Here is a 16,777-nt window from a genome sequence, read left to right as displayed (position 1 = left end):
GTCTTCACTGAAATGCTACAGTGACACAGCTGCAGTGCTGTATGTGACAAAAAGCCCTGAGGTGATGTGGTTGTGTGTGTCTGTGCATAGTGAGTAGAAATAGTTGGGCCTTTGCTGGGAGTTGAACTTTGGGAGGAGAAGCTGCACCACTTGATGCCTTTTCCCAAAATCTCTGGATGCAACTTCCATTTATTTCTAGAAGGTTTTAAAATGCAAAGGAGCTTCCTCTTTGCACTTATCTTGCCTCTTTATTATAAGTCCTTTTGAGAAACCAATGACTTCCATAGCAACACACGAATACAATTAGATTAGTGTTACTATTGTGTGATGCAGCAGGTGGGTCAGTTGGTGTATTCTTTTAAAAAGGGAACACTGTTAGGGTTTATTTGTCTTGTTAGATATAAACCATGCTGAAAGTCCCGTTCTGTTAGTCTCTGACTCCCTTCACAAGAATATTTAGCTTTCAGTGGTTAATTGGAATGGCTGAGATTAACTCTGCTCCATATCTTGAACTACAACATTTCAGTCTAGCAGGATGCTTATTTTTTACCTTTCCAAATATGTGGCTTCAATAATCTGATGCACTAAAATTATAGAAGGGCAAAATACAATCAGGTTGGCTTTAGAAAGGTGAAAGTGTGTCCTGATATTCATAGTCAATGCATCTGGTCAACTTAAATCTTTACTGTAAACAATTATTGGAAGAATTTTTAAGTGTTCCTTTTGTTGAACTGGACATGCCCAGTGTCAAACTTTTCATGAAACTGCAGAGAAAAATAAATGACTTGATCAAAAGGCTAGAGAAGAGTGACAGTCTTCGTTATGAGCTAAAGATGTGTAGCTTGTCTAAGGGGTGGGGTACACTGAAAACTATTGGCATAGGTCTGTCTCAGAGTGGGAAAAATCCACACCCCTGAGAGAGATGGGTATGCCGACCTGACGCTCAGTGTTGACAATGCTAGGTCAACGGAAGAATTCTGTCGAGCCAGCTACTGCCTGTCAGGGAGATGGATTGGCTACCGTGACAAGAGAACCCCTCTTGAATTGTGGACACCGGAACTGGACTCAGTACTCCTGCAGCGGTGGCACCAGCGCCAAATACAGAGGTAAAATAAGCTCTCTGCTCCTACGCTGGTCCCTGTTTAAGCATACCAGAATTGCATGAACTCTTTTGGCATCAGCGTCATGTTGGGAGCTCATGTTCAGCTGATTATCCACCACGACCCCCAAATCTTTTTCCAGAGTCACTGCTTTGCAGGATAGTGTCCTCCATCCTGTAAGGATGGCCAGCATTCTTTGTTTGTAGATATACACTGGGGTAGGCAACCTATGGCACGCGTGCCGAAGGCGGCACGCAAGCTGATTTTCAGTGGCGCTCACACTGCCCGGGTCCTGGCTACCGGTCCGGGGGGCTCTGCATTTTAATTTAATTTTAAATGAAGCTTCTTAAACATTTTAAAAACCTTATTTATTTTACATACAACAATAGTTTAGTTATATATTATAGACTTCTAGAAAGAGACCTTCTAAAAACAGTAAAATGTATTACTGGCATGTTAAACCTTAAATTAGAGTGATTAAATGAAGACTCGGCACACCACTTCTGAAAGGTTGCTGACCCTTGATATACACATTTACATTTAGCCATATTAAAAACATGTATTGGTTGCTTACACCCAGTTTACCAAGTGATCCAGATCACTCTGAACCAGTGACCTGTCCTCTTCATTATGTACCACTCCCCCAATTTTTGTGTTATCTGCAAATGTTATCAGTGATGACTTTGTCTGCTTCAGGTCATTGATAAAAATAGTAAATAGCACAGCGCCAACAGCTGATCCTTGTGGGACCCCACTGGAAAACACATCTGCTCAGTGATGATTCCCCATTTACAATTGCATGTTGAGATCTATCAGTTAGCCAGTTTTTGATCTATTTAGTGTGTTGCATTAAATGTCTGCATATTATAGACATGCAGATTAATTACAGCATAAGGGGATGCAGCTCAAAGAAATTGTGAATAGGGTGACCAAAGGAAAACATAGGCTGAATATTCAGAAACCTTTTTACAGTGAAATCCCTGGCCTTCCTGCCTTTTCACTCTTCTAGCCTGACCAACACATGGCTGTGAAAATCCTATTCCTTGCCTGCTGCTTTCACTGTGTCCAACCCCTTTCCAAATGCCATCACTGTCTTCCTCCCACCTGTCTCGCATTCAAGCTCCTTCTTTGTCTTTAAACCACTACCTACCCAACTTGTCTTCCATCTGCCACCTTGCTCTCTTCTCATTCTACCTAATCCATGCAAGTAGCCACCCTTTCATCTCCTCATTGAAAGCAAAGAAAATAAGTAGTTAGATCTGATGCAGGGTGTCTGAGGGGGCAGCTGTGGGGGATTCTTCAGTAATGCAGCTCTATGGCTTATGATCCGTAGAAGCCCCTCTAGCTCAGAATCTGCAATGATTCCTGCTCATCTGAAGAGTCCAAATCAAAGAAGAAAAAGCAACAGAGTGGGACTGTGTACTGTGTTGAGTGTTCAGTGATTCTTTGATGTCAGCCCTGAAGTTGGGGCAGCTGCTCCCTTTACATAACTCTTGCCAGTGTTCGTCTTGCAAAATCAGTGTCTCTTGACAAGGAGCAACAAGAGTCCTGCTTCTGGGACCGTGGGCTTCATTGTGAGGGAGTGGGCAGCCTCTGGGTGTGGGAAGGGGAGAGGAGTTGCATTTCTTCTTTGGCAGTGGTTAAATTAATCTTGCATGGACCATTGTGACAAAGATGCCTGGGGAATAATAGGTGTCTTGTTCTCAACAGCAACAGTCTCAAAGTCAGACTAGTTATGTAACAAAGGCCAGGTCTACACTACCGCGGTAGTTCGACGGCTGGCAATCGAACTTCTGTGTTCGATTTATCGCGTCTGGTCTGGACGCGATAAATCGATCCCGGAAGCGCTCGCCGTCGACTGCGGTACTCCAGCTCGGCGAGAGGAGTACCGCGGAGTCGACGGGGAGCCTGCCTGCCGCGTGTGGACCGCGTCTGAACCGCGGTAAGTTCGAACTAAGGTATGTCGACTTCAGCTACGTTATTCACGTAGCTGAAGTTGCGTACCTTAGTTCGAATTTGGGGGTTAGTGTAAACCAGGCCAAAGTTGCTTTAGGAGGTGTTTCACCAGTGAATGGAGAGACTTGAGTAGTGGCTTGCTGCTCTCAAAAATCAAATGTCTAATCTGTAATTCTTTTTATATGATTACTGTATCGTTCAGAATTAAAATAGAGGATCATCTGCTCCTGCAAGGTGCTGGCTTCAGCAGGAGTTCTGAGCTTCTAGCGCCTTGTGTATTCAGGCCTGTGAAAAGGTATTTTTGTAATCTAGAGTCTGTGTGAAAGTAATCCATTGCTATTGTGAGTCACCTTACAGAGATACCTGCATTTCAGTGGAGTGTGAAATAACTCAGTATGTCTGTACAATTGCTTAGTAAGTTTGTAGAGTGCATTGAAATTCTATTTTGTTGAAAAGTGCTGTTTAAATGAAAGTTCATTGTTATAATATGTTTTTTAAAAAGTTTTAGTGTTTGAATGCCAGGTGGCTTGAGGTAATATTACAGGGAAATCAATGTTGAAGGCTAACTTTTTACTTAGTGGGCTAAGAGGTCAGAAGTATGCTCAGCTTCTCTTTTCCTTCTAACACAGCACATTGCTCTTTCTCTGAGGAGAGCACCTGTTAGTTGTGTGTCAGAGCTGAAACTTACAAGAGTGAAGAAATGTATGTGATTGAAATAACTTTGCAAGTCTAATGCCTTGCCTACACTTAAAAGGATTTGTCAGTATAGCTATACCAGTAGAGCTATTATCAGTAAACTCCCCTAGAGGAGATGCAACTTATACTGGCAAATGAGTTCTTTTTGCTCATATAGCTTATTACGTGCCAGTTCTCCGAAGAGAGTAAGTTATACTAGCAAAAGGACTTTCTTGTTGATATAACTGCATCTGTACACTAGGGCTTTTGCTGGTATGGCTCTGTCATGGGGGTGACTTTATTTTTCCACACTTCTAACCAAAATAGCTATGCTACCAAAACTTTTAAATGTACCCCAGGCTGAAGTACATGAGTTGTACTGGGTCCAGCTAATGGAAATCTGTTACTTAAGACAGCAAAAGGTGCTTTTTTTCCTGCATTGCGTGATACAGGGATTTTAGAAACCCTAGGTGCTTTTCCTATCAATTTGAAAAGGCTCTTCAGATTCAAAACCATGATATTGCACAGCCCTGAAAACCATAAGGCGAAATATAGAGAACAGTTGGTTGAAGGGGTCATATACTCTAATAGCTAGAGCCAGAGGATTGGGTCTTGGTTTTAACTCTGCTGGGCTTGATGTGTGACCTTGAGCAAATCACAGTCTCTTTCCAGGTTCCCATCTGTGACGTTGAGGCTTAGTTAGTGTTGAGAAAGCGTTCACTTCTACAGCACCTTTCCTATGAGGAACTGAAAGTGGGATTAGTAGTAATACCTGGTGTCTGAGTGTGTGCATGTTCTTGTTCTAACAACCACCAACTTGGGCTGGCTTTCTCACAAAAAAATTTGAATCATTTTAAGTTTCCAGCATATTCTACAAGGCAAACCACACAACTGAAAGGCTAAGGTATGAATAAGCTCCTAGGATATTCCACTCAGTACCAACTCGGAACATCACCAAAGTTGACTAGTGAATTAATGGAAATGGTGTGCTTAAGCGGAAAAGAAAAATGTTGGTGGCACAAAACCTGATCCAGCACACACAGACTTCCGGTAGGGCTCTGCTGCTGCAGGTACAGAACTGAAGATAGTCTATCCCTCCTCCATCAAAACCATAAAATAGTGGCCAGCAGAGTTGTTCTGCATAGCGAACCAATTAATTAATCCAGATGGCCTAAATCAGTCATTGGATCCAAGCACTGGCTGCTGTGACTAGCTTTCATCCTACTCTGAAGGAAATCCCTTCTGAATACAAGAGGAATTGGTCAAGGCATAAAATTCAGAAATGGACCAGCTCAAATGAATTGCTCGATCACCCCTGAAAGGGTTAGATCCTGTCCCACTGTAATAGCTGTTGTAAATATTTGAGCTGGTACCTGTGAAATAGGTGTCACTCCTGGCTGGTAAAAGCCCATGGAGAATTGTGCTTGCCACTAACAGAAATTACCATTTCCTCCCGAAAAATTAACATGCCAGCTTCCTTTAAAAATCTAATAGTCCACCTGATCCTCAGAAAGCCACCACTGGATGCAGAAAACCTCTCCAACCCACCACTTCTAAGCAAAATCAACAGGAGCCTCCTATTATGATGGGAGGGAGAAAACTGAGAAGTGTGGTAAGGACTTTGCTGTGCAGATCTAGTTTACCTGAGAAGTGCTTTGACAATTCACTGCAGTGTCTATGTAGCGCCAAGATTGAGCTACTGACCTAGAGATGAGAAGTGCCATAGCAATTTCCTGCATCATCACTTCCCCCTCCAGTAGAACATATTTGAGTGTTGCATAAACCCTCTTTCCCTTTCTCCACCAAAAAAAAATTGCCGTTGGAAAATAGAAAAAAACAAATGAAATATGGCTGTTCTCTTCTGTCATGGCGAAATCCCCCTTAGCAAGGCTGCAGCCATAGAAAATATTGTGTTCAAAAGTTTACCCAAGGCCACTTCTAGGAAGGAGCACGACATGCAGAAATGATTCTTGGCCCAGAGATTCTCCCCTCCGTTTTGTTGTTGTTGTTTTGTTTGGTTTGGTTTGAAACCAGAGGGCAATAAAGACCACAGTTTGTTCAATTTTATCTTGCTTCCTCCTGCATCAGGGATTCGTCCTTCATAATGAAAGGAGCCATGTGCTCAGGATAAAGATACAGAGGCAGTGCCAAACTTTTACCCGAAACTGGACGTAGAAGTAAACAGATGACAGTGCAGTTGGGGAATTGCTTATTTAAGAGCCAAGTGAATCTCTTCTGGGTCCACTGTGCATATAATATGTAACTGATGTGTATTTATATTAGTTACAATAAAAACCGCCTTTATGCTGACAGTGTTATCCAAAGATTTCAGAAAGAGTGGGGAGGTAAATATTATCCCTGTGCATACAGGTGGGGAAATGACTTGCTGAAGGTCAGAGTGAGGCAGTGTCAGAGCAGGGACTAAAAGCTCAGGTCTTGTGCTTTAACCACTAGATTGCAATGCTGCTTTGGCTAGTGGGGCAACACGCAGGTCCTCCAAGAACCGAGATGTCTCATTGTTTCCTTATGCTCCCTTGTCTCTCTATCCACCTGTTGTATTTAGGTTGTAAGCTCTTTAGGGCAAAGACTGTCTTTGTGTGTGTGTGTTTGCATAGCACCTAACATGATGGGGCCCTGGTCCATGTTTGGGGCCCCTGGGCACTAGTGCAATACAGACAATAAATTATATGGGTGCCTCAGCTCTATTACAGCCGATCATTTCTCCTGTTTGTTGAAGACCGTGTGGGGAAGGGACATAAGACACTTTTTAAAACTAGAGGGAGAAGATGCTGTGCTCTGTTTCAGCATCATAATTGGTGTGCAAAAGTATGTGCATTGGTTTTGGGTGGGTTTGTAATTCTCTCACATCTGTTGTGGTGGATGTGCTAAATTGTATTTCCTGCCTTCAGTGAATTTGTGTATATGTGTCAACAGGATGTAGGGAGTAGAGATGACGGTGGAAATGTTACCTGACCTATCCATCCCCAGCCTAAAAGTACTTCTCAGTCAGAAATACATGTTGGTCTTCCTTCATTGGTCTCATTTATCAAAGGTCTTGGCAAACTGAAGAGAGTTACTGTCTTATTTAATAATGCTCAAAAGTATGTTAGGTGCTTCCCGGTACAAATAGAAAGATATGCTCAGACGCTTACAACTGAAGTGTTAAACTGGAAGTCATGGGGTGAGAGGGAACATGAGCAAGAAGATGAAAATTAGCTTTGGTAGGTGTACATTATTTGTAGACTATAAATAACTGAGAGGAGCAACCAATGATCCGGGGACTGGAGGGATTGATTGACACTGGAAAGAGCTAAAATGGTATAACTTGGTGAAACTATATCCAAGAGGGGGATAGAAACCTACAAAGTGGTGGTGTATATTGAGGGGATGGAGTTTAGTTAAGGCCTACAACAGGATAAATAGCAATAATAATATACTTGGCACTTCTAATCCCTACAGATTATTTTTCATGGAGATATATTTTAAACTTTTTAAACTGGAAAAAATACATTTGCAAGACAGTATGTATTGCTCTGGCATTTTGGGGTGTAATTGGAGCTGTATGCTTAAACTGTGGTGATGTTTTCTTGCATCCAGGATACAGTTTTTGCTTGACTTGACTACCATAGCTGGAATTTGGAAAGAACTTTCCCTCCCTGCCTACAAGGGCATGTTAATGAGATTCTTGTGGGTTTTTTTTTTATGCTTTCCTCTGTAAAACCGAGCAGGTATCTGCTGAGTATCAGGTGGGCCTGTTCCCCTCCATGATCAGTTGCAGAGGGCAGTGGTAGGTCTTGCTCCTTATCACTTGTAGGTTCTCAGTATGCTGCATTCCAGTGTAGAGTGCAGAGGATGTAATTGCATATGGTTGTTGCATCATCCTTTTGATTCTTATAGGGCAGGTGCATTCCCTAGCCGTTTGTTGTGAAGCAGCCAAATTGATAAACAAGAGTAGGCTGATTATTCCATGAGTGGTGACATGATCAAACATTATACAGCTTCCGTTAGGTGGTTGGTGAAGAGCTCCCCATAACTTCATAACCGCAGAATCCTTGAACAAAACCACTTCCCCATGTTTTACCTTCTGCATGGCGTCTAAGTACAGAGTCCCTTCAAGTAATATCCAGGTCTGCCCATGCAGATGGTGCTCCCTAATGAAGGACATGAGTCCCAGTGTTATGTGATAACGGCGATAGGCCAGTCGGGATCTAGTAACTAGAGCTGATATTTGTGTCAATAAGCCTTAAATTTCTGAGTAAGGCTATTGGCTATGGCAGTCCCAGGCAAGTTCTGCTTCTGCGGTGGTGTTAGTGGAGAGAAATGGACTTGGCTAAAACTGCCTCTTCCTAGCCTATCCTACCAAGCATGGCTAGCTTCAGGCCATGAATGATGGAAGAAACTGTCAACCTGGTGTGGACTGATAGAATTAATGTTGGCAAACTACTACAGAATGGCTCAGTGGCAATCATGTTTGATGAAAAAAATCTCTTGGCAAACAGAGCAATGGGACTGTTTTCTGAAGGGCTTGAAGCCATTGGAACCACTTAACACACTTATTGAAGTGATACTGTGCAGAGGGCAGGTTCTACACTAAACTGATGCATAGCTCTTTCTGTTGAGTCCTTCAGTAAAATGTGGTGGTCTACATCTCTTCTCTATACCAAGCCATTGAACGTCTCTCCATGTTCACTTTGCTTTCTGGGCAGCTGTTGTCCTCTGAAGCGTGACGCTTTGGGGCTCCCCATTTCTCTCTTGCTGTGATTTCAACACCTGGCTTAATCCTGCTTAAAAGTCAAGATTTCTCTAAGTCAGACTGGGTTTTTTGCTTTACATAACTAAGATTTTGTAGTTAGAATTTAGCTGATATTTTGATGTATGAGGCAGGATAAATTCCAGCTTGCACTCCCATATTTGTACTTGCTGTATAGGACATACAGTAATAAAAATTTGACAGTGTTGTAAATGGCTATGATTCCAGTAAGACATGCCGGAAAAAAATATCTTGAGTAAGAAAGGTACCATTCTACATAGTCATTTTTTTCTTCCTGTTAAATATGGTTGTAGGAAGAACAGAGGGCTGCTAACTAGACCATTTCTGAGAAAACTCTTGTCCAAAGTTGTAGCTTTGTAGAAAAGGGATCTATGTTGGGAAAAGTAAGTCTTCTATTTCATATCATGTGGATAGAGATTCTATTAACCTCTCCTTGGCTAAATCCAAAATGGGGAGTAAATTTCTAAGCAATGTAGATGTCTCTTTCAGCGGATCCTTCCATTTCTTTACTGTCTTTCATCCAGAATAGCTGGATTTCAGGGCATGCGCGAATGTGTGTTCATGTCATCCATACCAGTCAGAGCTGCGTTGTATGCCATTTTATGACAAGAAGCAAAGAACATCTAGCAAAGTACAGAGGGACATTCTGGCAAATGAGAACCAATGTAATTACTATACTTAACTCATTTGCCCTGGACAAATTTCAACTTAATTCTCTTCTCTTGTGGAGTAGAGGACCACGGGATGTCCCAAAAATGAGGGCTGGTGCTTGTCTTGTGCTACCACAAAGGAATCAGCACTTTAGGTTGTTACTGAGATAATTAAGCCTGTTTGTAAGATGGAGGGTTGCTTGTTTCAGCAGCTCCATTCTCTTCTTTTAATAAAGCCTTTATGAGGCCAGCTTACTTTTCTTGCTTGTGTTCTCAAATCCTGGCTATTTTGATACTGATCATTATTTCTCAGCACCCCAAGATGTGGTAGGTGCCTTGCAAAACAAGCAAAGCCATGGCCCATACGTTAAATAGCTTGCAGTCTAATCCATCCCAAGACTTGACTGAGCGTTATAGACGAGGGGAGAGGCTAGAAAAGGGTGGCAACAAGAGTGACTACCCACTGAGACATGCATACATCTTAATGGTATGCTCCCTTAATTTTTTGTTTCTTATTTACACCTTCATGGCAGAAGTGAGTTTATTTATTTATTTTTTTTTTAGAGGGATTTGAATGAGCTGAGGGAAATGGCTTGGGGAGCAATTCGAAGCCCAAGAGGCATGGTGGGAAAAGCTGTGGAGACACATTGGGAAAAGGATAAGCAAGAAGTAGCTGATGTTTGTTGGAAGTGGTTGCTGTTTATTGGTGAACCATATGAAAGAAGATCAGGTCAGATATATAGGTTGGGGCGGCTTGCTGTTCTTATCTTCACGACTCTAACAGTTAAAGCCTTAATTTGATGTGCAGTGCGATAGGGGGCCAGGGAGCTGGCTTGGTTGATGATGTGTTCAGAGATAGTGATATGTTTTGGATTGGAAAGGCGAGATCTGGTTCCGGTATTTGTGACGTGCATCTCATGTGATGAGAACATGGGAAGGGGCCCAGTTCAAACCTAGGTACTGAGTTGATCACATGGGTGATGTTGTTTTCTGTGGGTAGGTGGGAATGGAACCTGAAATGAATTTGTTAGAGATGAACCTCTGTGGCAGGGGATGTCAAAGGGAACACTCTACTACACAGAATACTCTGCACAGGACAGATTCAGAAGCAAGACTCCAAAATGTCCAAAGAGCTGAGTCAGTATTCACCCACACAAGGCATCAGCCCCCAAAGGGTCAGTTGGGTGGTGATTTTCCCACAGGAAACGTTCTGTTTCACTTGGCCTTTGTGTCTCTGCACTGCACAAAGCACACTGTTCTCGCCATGGGAATAGAAGCAGAGAACAGCAGCATGGTGTTACGGAGCTGACTGTCTAGCAGGCTCATGAAGGGAGATTAATGTCCTCAGCACATACTTGATTTTTCATCTCTGAACCTCTCTTTCGAGAAATGGCTCCACTTCCCACCCACCAGCCCCCGTTGGAGCAGATGTCAAAATGTCAGTTCAGTCAGGAGACTTTTTTTTATTGGGTGATTGGAAGGTTGGGTCCCATGGGTTCCTCTTTCATTTCCCCTCTTTCTTCTTGTTGCTGCTATTGGAGCATCTTTCGGGCTGGGAGAGGAGAGCTCCTACTGCAGCTGCTGCCAGTGCTCCTCCATGGATCTGCTTTGGTAAGTGGGGAAGAGAGGCTATAATGTCTAGCAGCTCCAGGTTACGGATCAGCTGAGCAATTTGTGTAGTGGCCGCTTGTATAAAATGCTGGCCTTGGGTGTGAGACACCTGCTCCCTGGTGTGTATCTGATCTAGGGCCCAGAGACCTCCTGTGTCTCTTGCAGTTGGTAGCAGAATGTGGTGGAATTCATTTTCATCTGTATCTTCGTTGTGAACTCTTGCATGTTCTGAGTTTCAGGTAACTTGTACAGCAGCCACCTCTGCAGAGACCCTTGGCTGCTCAGTGAAGACTAGAGTTCAGATGATAGACCCTGGTGCTAGAGGTGCCACTTGCAGATGCTGTGTCTCTCTGGGGGTACAGTGGAGGACTGTGGTGTCCTCCTATGCAATGACAACAAGTTTGTGTCTGTACGGTATGCAGAGATGCATGTCAAATTCTGTAAGGAATGCCCTCTGTCCTGTAATGGCTGTCTGTTTACCTAGCCTCCTTTGCCTGGAGACTGAGCTTTTGGCGCCTGTTACGGCACCTGTGATTCCCATGTGACAGCAAAGTTTTGAAATAGGATGTTTCATCCAGCCCCAAACAGGATCAGTCCTGTTATCGCCTCTTGTTTTGAAATGACTCTGAAAGTAGAAGTTATTCTGTAGTCTGTCCCCTGCTGATCTCTGGGGATGGACGCTGCTGGGAAGGTTATCAGTCTGGTTAAATACACTGCAAGCAAATGTAGCATTAGGAAGGTGAATTCCCTCGGATAGTCCATGTGCCCTGTTTAACCTTCAGAGCTGCATTGTAAGGGAATGCTAGCCAGCTTTTTCTGCTTCATATTGGGCAAAGGGGCAGAGAAGTGGAAGAACCTGTACAGATCTGCATTTTTTTTGTGAGTCCCTCCTTTTTCTGAAATAGTATGCAGCCAGAGCATACTGGTACATACGGAACTATGCCAGCAGAGGTCCCAGCATATTCTGCTTCTGGTCCTAATGGAAGCATGTGTTTCTGTCATGCAAAGTAGAAGGGGGATGTCAGGTCTCTGTCTACCTGCTCTACAGTACATGCAGACACTGAATATATTTAGGATACATTTTACACTCCAGTGGGGATTCTAATAGTCAGCAGTGTAGCATGATATGGCTATTCACCACTGTCGGATGCACTCCAACCCCAATCTGGTATCCCCCATACTCGGTGCTTTAAATAGATGTTGATAATTTAAAAATCATATTTAAAGCAGAATCCCTTAGCTATGTTTCTAAAAACAGTAAGATTAAGTGAAATTACTTCTTTAAAAAAAACAGTGCTGCTTATTAACTGCTTTTCTCTAAGCTTGAACAATGAATATCGAGTACTTATTTTCACTGTCTTACTAGCCCAGTGCTCTGGTATGTGTTGCTAAGACTGCAGAGGAATACTTAAATTATTCTTCAATTTTTTTGTGACAGTATGGAAAAGGTAGTTACAATGAAGTTTTTTGAAAACTGAATTTAGGTTCAACTTTTTTTTTTTTTTTTTTAAATCTGCCAGTGTCCTACTAAGCTGGCTCAACCTTGTGTTCACAAGAATTTGTCCAGAGGGGAAGGTTTAGTGACCAAAGCATCAGGTTTGAAATGTGTAGGCTGTCTGGAATTCTTGGGATCAAATCCCAGCAGGGTTGATTCAATTTGTCTTCCTATAGACATAGATAATCAGAGTTCTGTTAAGTTTGCTGCGTGTGGCTCTTTCATGTGGGACCTTAAAACCGCGTTGGTTTAAAAAAATAAATAAATCACAGGGTGGTTTTTTTTTTCCCCTCGTGTCTTTAGTAAAATATACCCTCCGCCTCTACTACTGAGCTTGCGGTGCGTCACTGTACCGAACTGCACCCATCCATGCCCAGGGCAGCTGCATTTCAGTGGTGAAGGGATGCCTTTTATATATGCAGTCCATAAAGTGATTTTCAGGGTGAAAGGAAGTGTAGAATATATAATATTGCTGCTCAGTGAGGAGTGGTGGTATATGTCTGCAGAAGTCATCCAGCAACTGTTACCTCCCACAAGGAGAAATTCTTTGAGTAAATTTGGACTCTCTTGCTTCCCTACCTGGTCAATCAGACATTGCAAGAACTTGGAAACTTTTAGCCACTGTCTTGATAATCCCAAGAGTAAAGATAGCCAGACCAGAGTGTACAAGTCACATCAGGCATCTGAAATGCTGCAGAGTAACAGGGTGTACTCCCTTGCCTGCTGAGCCACGCTTTGGTGTTGGTCTGTCTAGTCATGGCTTTTCTCAGTCAGGTGGGTTTATGGCCAAAAGAAATAGCCTGTTCCTCTTCTGTGCTCGGGAAGTGTTGCAAGCCTGATGGTTTACTTAAAATATGTGGACATGGGAGAAAGGTATTTTACAGTGCAAGACTTAGGCCAGGTTTACACTAAAAAGTTAGGTTGACCCAGTTACGTCGTTCAGCGACATAGTTAAGCTGACCAAACCTCTAGTGTAGACAACACTAGATTGATGGAAGAATTCCTCCATTAGCTTTGCTACCGCCTCTTGGGGAGTTGGATTAACTGCAGTGACGGGAGTGTAGTAAGTGTCCAAACTGAAGCACTGCAGCTGCGTCGCTAAGCGGTCTAAGTATAGACAGAGCCTTATTCAGTCCGAAGGGTCTGTCAATGTTACAAACTCTTCAATAAACTTTGTACATTACACTACAGCTAGCTTCAGTTAGGGTTATTTTTAATTGTTGATTGTTGCAGTTCAGGGCAACTGCACCAGTATTCCCCCCCTTGTGGTCCACCAAGGGCACCCAATTAAAGGTTTCTGGCTCCCAGCTGTCACATCTCTCTCCTCAGTCTGTGGAACTCCTTGCCAGAGGATGTTGTGAAGGCCAATACTATAACGGGGTTCAAAAAAGAACTAGATAAGTTCGTGGAGGATAGGTCCATCAATGGCTGTTAGCCAGGATGGGCAGGATGGTGTCCCTAGCCTGTTTGCCTGAAGCTGGGAATGGGTGACAGGGGATGGATCATTTGATGATTACCTGTTCTGCTCATTCCCTCTGAGGCACCTGGCATTGGCCACTGTCAGTGACAGGATACTGGGGTTGATGGACCTTTGGTCTGACCCAGTATGGCCGTTATGTTCCGGACTGGGGTTTGTTCTGGCTGCACAATTCCCCTGCCTATGCTGTGATATGTCCAGCAAGCCAGACTGCCCAAAAGGCCAGCATCTGCACTTTGCTTTCTCTCCAGAGGTTATGAACAGTGTATTGCCAGCAGTTACAAGTTACTATACCCCTCTTTCTAAGCAAGCACAATTATTCTTAAGGTGAATGCGTTAGAGATATCATCTTAGAATCAAGAAAAGAACCCATATGCATGCTAAAAAGCTTCTCAGAGGTCACCCCAATTCCCCCTCAGGCTCTGGTAGGTGTCGATCCTTCAGAACTTGGCTACGAGGTCATTACTGTCTCAGATTCAGGACCAGACCAACCATGAATAATTCAGTCTTTCCTTTATACAGCTTGAGTTTGGTCTTGGCCTCATAACATCAGCAGACAATGGCCCTCTCCTCAGAGCGTAGCTTCAAAAGACTGTGTTTTTGCATAAATGGAGGTGGAGAATTTGCATTCACCTCCCCCTAGTTATTCCCCAGGAAAACCACTTAACATTTTTTGTTCCAAAAGTCCATTCTTGTCTGGCAGATTGTTCAGTATAGTCCTTGTAACCCCAGGTCTTGTATTTGTCAAATCTCCCCCCCATTGAGAGAACATACAATTCCAGCCCACAACAATACATAAACCATTCATTTAATACAATTCACCCCAAAGATACTTAATCTGAATTCAGTTAGATCTCCCAAGAATATTGCAGGGAATTTCCATGTCTGTCACTGATGAAAATTGCCGAAGTGATGTCCCTCTAAGCTGTATCCTGTGCCTTAGAACATGTACAAAGCAAGCAGTGGCAGTGCAAGCTTTCCCACCCCAAGTCTCAACCCAGCCACGGACGGACCAGCCTCTAGTGATAAGTCTGCTTCGCCTCTGCTGATACTGCCAAAATGAAGGTGTCAGCTCTGATGGTAGATTTTTGTGGTGTGGACCCATCTACGAGGAATTGATCTGAAATCCCAAGATTCATTTCATATTGGTCCCTGAACAGCCAATGGACAGTATGAACTATTTGTCGCTGGTGACCTAGAGAGTCAGTGTCCCATTACCAGTTCCCTGATCTCCCTCTGCCTTCTCTCCATAGACTGCATACCAGCACAGAGATGCTTTCACATGTCGGAGCTATTTTGGCCACTGCTGACTTAGTCTGAGTTTGAATTAGTTGGCTGGAGATGAAAGCCATCAATTTCCCACAGATATTTTTGTGTAACTCAATTATGCTCTTATAGCGATTATTTCACAATGGCATTACCAGATCCCCTAACACACACAGTATGGTAGCATACATCTGATCTGGATAGGTTGTCTTCAGTCAAATGGACCAGGTTCAGCTCCCATCCCATTGTATACTGAATTTGGCCCATTGTTTTTCAAAATGCTTTATATCAAATTAAACTCCTGAGAAAGGGCTTTAAATTTTGATGGCTGACTTAGAACAACGCTTCCTTAGCTCTCGTCCCCTAACGCCCCTACTCTACTTGCGCTACATTAATGACATCTTCATCATCTGGACCCATGGAAAAGAAGCCCTTGAGGAATTCCACCATGATTTCAATAATTTCCATCCCACCATCAACCTCAGCCTAGATCAATCCACACAAGCGGTCCATTTCCTGGACACTACTGTGCTAATAAGCGATGGTCACATAAATACCACCCTATACCGGAAACCTACTGACCGCTACACTTACCTACATGCCTCTAGCTTCCATCCAGGACACACCACACGATCCATTGTCTACAGCCAAGCTCTAAGATATAACTGCATTTGGTCCAATCCCTCAGATAGAGACAAGCACCTACAAGATCTCTATCAAGCATTCTTAAAACTACAATACCCACCTGCTGAAGTGAAAAAACAGATTGACAGAGCCTGACGAGTACCCAGAAGTCACCTCCTACAAGACAGGGCCAACAAAGAAAATAACAGAACACCACTAGCTGTCACCTTCAGCCCCCAACTAAAACCTCTCCAGCGCATCATCAGAGATCTACAACCTATCCTGAAAGATGATCCTTTACTCTCACAGATCTTGGGAGACAGACCTGTCCTCGCTTACAGACAACCCCCCAACCTAAAGCAAATACTCACCAGCAACCACACATCACTGAACAAAAACACTGACCCAGGAATCTATCCTTGTAACAAAGCCCGATGCCAACTCTGTCCACATATCTATTCAAGTGACATCATCATAGGGCCTAATCACATCAGCCATACCATCAGGGGCTCGTTCACCTGCACATCTACCAATGTGATATATGCCATCATGTGCCAGCAATGCCCCTCTGCCATGTACATTGGCCAAACCGGACAGTCTCTACGCAAAAGAATTAATGGACACAAATCTGACATCAGGAATCATAATACTCAAAAACCAGTGGGAGAACACTTTAACCTGTCTGGCCATTCTTTGACAGACCTGCGGGTGGCTATCTTAAAACAGAAAAACTTCAAAAACAGACTCCAACGAGAGACTGCTGAGCTGGAATTGATATGCAAACTAGACACAATCAACACAGGATTAAATAAAGACTGGGAATGGCTGAGCCATTACAAACATTGAATCTATCTCCCCTTGTAAGTATTTTCACACTTGCTTCTTATCAAACTGTCTGTACTGAGCCATCTTGATTATCACTTCAAAAGTTTTTTTTCTCTTACTTAATTGGCCTCTCAGAGTTGGTAAGACAACTCCCACCTGTTCATGCTCTCTGTATGTGTGTGTATATATATCTCCTCAATATATGTTTCACTCTATATGCATCCGAAGAAGTGGGTTGTAGCCCACGAAAGCTTATGCTCTAATAAATTTGTTAGTCTCTAAGGTGCCACAAGTACTCCTGTTCTTTTTGCGGATACAGACTAACAC

The 16,777-nt window shown here is 43.2% G+C and overlaps 1 protein-coding gene across 1 annotated transcript in view; it reads left to right on the top strand.

Annotated features, from left to right (window-relative positions):
* The first annotated feature begins 1,017 nt into the window (after positions 1 to 1,017).
* Positions 1,018 to 16,777, top strand: part of SCAP (SREBF chaperone) — a 102,314-nt gene continuing 86,554 nt past the window's right edge. Inside the window, exon 1 of the mRNA XM_065398493.1 lies at positions 1,018 to 1,106. The gene's annotated coding sequence lies outside the window, so the exon portion shown is untranslated. The remainder of the gene's footprint in view (positions 1,107 to 16,777) is intronic.

Source organism: Emys orbicularis, chromosome 2 (genome assembly GCF_028017835.1).
Source record: "Emys orbicularis isolate rEmyOrb1 chromosome 2, rEmyOrb1.hap1, whole genome shotgun sequence".
Classification (NCBI taxonomy): Eukaryota; Metazoa; Chordata; order Testudines; family Emydidae; genus Emys; species Emys orbicularis.
The sequence above is the reverse complement of the archived record's forward strand: the minus strand, read 5'-3'. Positions and strand labels throughout refer to the sequence as shown.